The following is a 5,400-nucleotide window of genomic DNA, read 5'->3' as shown; positions in this document are numbered from 1 at the left end:
ATATGCAAGAGAATGATGAGAATCCCATCATATGCATAACCTAAACCCCGCCTTCTCTCAAAACCCTAATGCACTTGGCCAAATTAATCAAGAAATACACAATTGTGTAGAGGAGATCAAGGGAAGTAGGATAATGGATTGGAAAGTCAAGAAATCCCACAATAATTTCTAATTTTGAAGGTAACTTCCCCGATATGTAGACACGACGGCAAGGAGAATGGTTGGAGACCAAGACCTGAGACGGAACATACGGAGCAACAGGTGGTTACATTGGAATTGATTTTGAATGTCATAAATTAAAATTGAAATTCAACGAAAGAATGAGGCACCATTTCTTAAAATTCAAAGCAATGTACTCACATTACAACTTTAGCATATAATCTAGCTTGCATTACGCTCCTTGTACACGTGCTCCAAGGCTTGCAATAGTCATTCAACCAAAGAGAAACGAACAATGTCCTCACCAAGGCATAACCAATGCAAGAAGCATTAGTGATTAGTTGTTGGACATTTTGCATGTATAGAGTGAAACTGATTAGGAAAATGTGTGGGAATGATAAAGAGAAAGTAGAGGCTCGAGGCAATGCAACCAATATGCAAGGGAATGATGAGAATCCAATCATATGCACAAGAACTTTACCCTAAACCCCCTCTTCTCTCAAAACCCTAGTGCACTTGGCCAAATTGATCAAGAAATGCACAATTGTGTAGAGGAGATCAAGGATGAAGGATTATGGATTGAAAAGTCAAGAAATCCCACTGTATCTCCTAATTTTGAAGGTAACTGCCTTGATATACAGAGGCAATGGCAAGGAGAATGGTTGGAGACCCAAGGTCTGAGATGGAACATAGGAAGCACGGCTTCCAAAATCCCAGCAAGGAAACATAATATATATCTCTTCAAGGAGAACCACCAGGAGAAGCTGGAACCATCACTCCCCCTTCTTTTTGGGATCTCCTTTGCCATGCCCTGCTGGATTTTTTTGATAATTGTAGAAGAGGATAGTTGTAGACGACAGCTGCAGAGAATAGAGTAGAAGATAGTTGTAGAAGACGATAGCTGCAGAGGATAGTCGTAGAAAATGGTTGTAGAAGATAGTTGCACGAGTGTACCTTTCCTTCCTGCCGTTGCAGAGGAGTGAAATCCTTTTTGGGAAAAGGTTTTTTCGAGCACTTTGTTATTAATGATTAGGAATTTACAGCCTTGATTAATCCGTATACTTTGTGCCAACCCGAGATTATTTTCAACCTTGAATAATCCGTATATTTTGTGCCAACCCTGCCAACCCATGATTATACAACCTTAAACAATCCGTATACTTTGTGCCAACCCATGCCAACCCATGATTATACTACCTAGAATAATTCGTGTAGTTTACTTTACTTTTTGTGGGAAGAGTTATATCTTTGAAAATGGACACCAACTCCCAACGTTATGTGACTAGATCTTCTTGTTCTCAAAAAGATTGTTGTTTTGCTGGTATGGATTCCTTACTACCTCATTCTAAACGCTCCAAAAAATTACAGGCAAGAACAACCGAGAGGGTGTCTCGAGGATTGTTTGATGAGGAAGTTCAGAGTCAAGGCCAAGTGTTGATGGAGAATGATAGACATGAGAATAAGAGAGACAGGGATGACAGACAAGAAGAGGATGAGAGACAGAATTATAGAGAGGATGAGAGACAAGAGGATGAGAGAGAGGATGATGATAGAGAGGAAGATAGACAGGAGGATGAGAGAGAGGATGATGACAGAGAGGATGATAGAGAGGATGATAGAGAGGAGGATGAGAGAGAGCATGATGATAGAGAGGATGATAGACAGGAGGATGAGAGAGAGGGTGATGATAGACAAGAAGATGGGAATGATAGAGAGGATGATAATGAAGAAGAAGAAGGTGGAGACACATTGACAACTGAGACAAGAAAAATAGAGAGCATCAAAGCAGAAATTTTCGGAAAGATCCTTAAAACCTCTACTCCAACTGCATTCATCGATCGAATTAGAGTTAGATTCAGCACCCCCCCCCCAAGATCCCCTTGTGTAGGCTTCTTCCAACAGAGGCCATAAGGAGACTATGCCCCAGTACTGATAAGAACCTTGGTCAAGCATTCAAGAACCTTGGTGGGTATCTTGAAAGCAAGGGGGCGTTCACGGTGTCCATGTTTGATTTGGATGGAGAGGAGACTCCTCTGACTGAAGAAACAACATTGTCATGGAGTTCAACATGGAGGGATGTGAATGGAACTTTTGAAGAGTCTCTCAGAAATATGCCAGAATGGGGACCGTTCATCCAGGGTAAAATGATACATGTACTGGATGGAAACAACCGCTATGAATCTTGGATGGATTTGATTGCTTAAGGTGAGGGTGATTTGAAATGTTTTTATCTATTTATACAATTTTATGTATGCATCTAATATAATTTTATCATCTTCTTTCCTTTTACTCAGAATTTCCAAATGACATCTCTAAGCATTGTCTGTTGGCCTGTGACTTTCTACAATTCGAGAAGGCTGACGTTGGAGAGCTGATGTTTTCTCTTTCCAGATTGAATAAGTATATGTTTTATTATTTTTCTCTTTTTTGCTCTTGGCATTGATTGCATGATGTTGCTTCAACTCTCTGCATTGGTTTTACTAGGATGCATGACTATGCCTTTGTACCAACAACTTTTGGGGATAGGCTCTTCCAAATAAGGAGAATTGGTGAGTCCGATAAGACTACCCTCCTTGCAGAGCTCGATGATGAGGACAAGGCTTGGATGGAGAATGAAATGAAAAAGTGCCCCACTCGTGGCAAAAAAAGCTGGTTTTCTGTTCCAATAAATATATTGGCATGGCTTGTGTTTAAGGTATGCAAGATATTAAAGGTGTGCAAGATCTACTTAATTATGCGAAATATGTTTAATGTATGCAAGAGTAATTTTGTAATTAAATGGACTCTGTAGGACGATATGGAGATGAAAATTGAGGTCAAGGCTAAGGACATGGATGTAGACGGAAGGGCTAAGGTGATAAGAGAGGTAGAAATTCTGTATAAGAATAGGGTGGGAAAGTTTGCCCGCATAGCAGACCCTGCCAATGGAGAATACTTTTGGCGTGCTGTTTTGTCACTTCCTTGGCATGCAGCAGGGACCCATATTGCGACAGAAGAGAAACTGAACATGATTGGGGCTGCACAAGTTAGGGATGAAGATAAGGCATTCTTAGTTCGAATGTTGGATAATTCAAAAGCTAGCATTCGAGAGATAGAGTACTTGCCTAAAGACAAAGCAAAAGCTAGAGAGTGGCTACATTCATTTGTGTTCTGGCTACAAATAAGTTCTTATGGCTCCAAGCTTCTGGAGGAGATTGAAAATTGTGATAGAATCTCCTTACCTTCCATTAATTCCTTTATAAACTATGTCGTCTTTCATCGACGAAAGTATTTCAAAAAAGCTTTCAGAGTTCATCAGGGGGATATAAAATTTAGCAATGATATGGACACACAAAAAGGGCTACGCTCTGCAACACATCGAGTTGTTTATAGGTTAAAAAAAAAACTTGGTCAATTTTATTTCTTCTCCTTATGCTTCTTATATAGCCTATTGACTTTAGTTTTCCTTTCCATTTGGAATTTAGATGGCTGCTGAAAGAGGTGGATAGTGGTGTAGTACAGGCCATACCACCTCTTGTGTTGTTATGGATTTGCGAGGATACTCCACGATATATATATGCGGATCTGCACCTTGGGAGAGTAAGTGTTTTCTGTAATCATGGTCATGATGATAAAATGTATGTATGATGATAAAACGTATGTTATCTATTTTTGAAATGCATGGTTAGCCTCTATCAAGTGTTGAAAAGACAAGATGCCCCTGGTGGCTAGACATGGAGAGGTTTGTTGTGCCAGATGAAGAAATTCAATTACATGATCAACACTTAGCTATATTGGCTAAGATGACCATAGTGGAGGGTTCTGATGAGGTAACCATAAGTTGTCTCTGATTTTTGCACGATGATAAAGTTTTTTGATGAGGTAATTTATAACCATAAGTTGTCTTTGTGCAGAGTATACCATTGACTGCAGTACGTGGCTGCTCTACGAGCTCTCATGCCACATCTATAGCCTCTACATCTAGAATGCACCCTCTACCAGTTAACCTAGGGAGGGATATAGTGAGTCAAGCATTGGATGCAAATAGGAGACAAAGAGAAGTACATCAAACAACAAGTACTTCGGGCAATGTACATGTAGCCTCGTCTATGATCCAACCAGCACCTTTCAAAGGTGATATCATGCCGTTAACAGTAGTGTATGTTTATTGGGGTGATAAATATTTTTCTCTTACTAATCAATCTTCTTCGGTGTTTCTTCTTGCATTGTGGGAATTCGCAGGCATGGTATATGCATTCAATACCTCCATCAAGGACCTTGCAAGGGACTGTAAGAACATAGAAGGGCCATCCCCTCTATTCAAACATGTTTTGGAAGCCATGAATGTGCTTTGTAATAAAGGAAAAGTCCATGGGAAAAGGACTGACTATTGTGTGGAGATGGTGTTTGTAGACTTCCCCTCAAACCTCGTTGTTGAGGGTTGTTTGGGACACAGAGTGCCACCTTGGAATGTGGTTAGCGAAAGTCTATATGAGGCAACTTTTCAATTTGTAGACTTTTGTCTTAATGATCATGGCTTCATAACATGCCTTTATACAATGGAAGAAGGAGTGAAGATAGAGCATGAGGCAACATCTAGAGGATTTGTGGTCTTTCATCGACAAGTGGTCAAATGCACTCCACCAGTGGGAAAGAAGATGGGACAACTTGTAACAAAGGTAGCTGCACACTTCTCTTCTACAAAAATTCTTATGTCTATGTCTATTTCAACTTATAGCCTAAGGAATTCACTACTATTTGAATGGATTTCATTACAGGTTGCATGTCTTATTCTATCTATTTTTGTACGCTCAAGTACACCAAGGCAGTATTTACGGATGTATGGAGATAAGGTGGAAGAGCAAAATCTTGGGAGTGAATTAGATCTGGAACAAGACCTCATTCAAGATATGTAAGGGATCGACTCTGGATCTGTGATTAAAAACAATGTGTATGTATTTAGGGTTTAGGTTTTTGGGTCTCTCATCTCTGTGTTTATGTAGTGTTCCTGAAGAGGATATGGTAAAACGAAAGGGAAAGCCTTGGAGAGGTGGTTGCCAAAGAGGGCAGAGGCTATGCAAGTACATAGTATCTCTCTTTTCAAAGACAGGGGATACTATTGTTGACTTGTTTGCTGGGACTGGAACTCTTGGACTTATTGCAGCGGTCATGGAACGTAATGTTATTATCTTTGAAAAGGACCATCGCATATATAATAAGCTATTGGAGCCATATTCTACAAAGGTAATTCCCAAATTAATA

General features: G+C 39.9%; 1 long non-coding RNA gene across 1 annotated transcript; it reads left to right on the top strand.

The window, feature by feature from the left end:
* Nucleotides 1–3,400: 3,400 nt before the first annotated feature.
* LOC147632243 (uncharacterized) lies at nucleotides 3,401–4,247 on the top strand. The gene is made up of 3 exons (XR_015267294.1): nucleotides 3,401–3,531; nucleotides 3,624–3,968; nucleotides 4,053–4,247. It is a non-coding gene; the product is annotated as an uncharacterized LOC147632243 (long non-coding RNA).
* The last annotated feature ends 1,153 nt before the right edge of the window (nucleotides 4,248–5,400 follow it).

The sequence above is a fragment of the Cibotium barometz genome, chromosome 14 (assembly GCF_041138505.1).
Source record: "Cibotium barometz isolate CiBa-2024 chromosome 14, ASM4113850v1, whole genome shotgun sequence".
NCBI classification, from domain to species: domain Eukaryota; kingdom Viridiplantae; phylum Streptophyta; class Polypodiopsida; order Cyatheales; family Cibotiaceae; genus Cibotium; species Cibotium barometz.
This window is presented reverse-complemented; position numbering and strand designations above follow the sequence as displayed.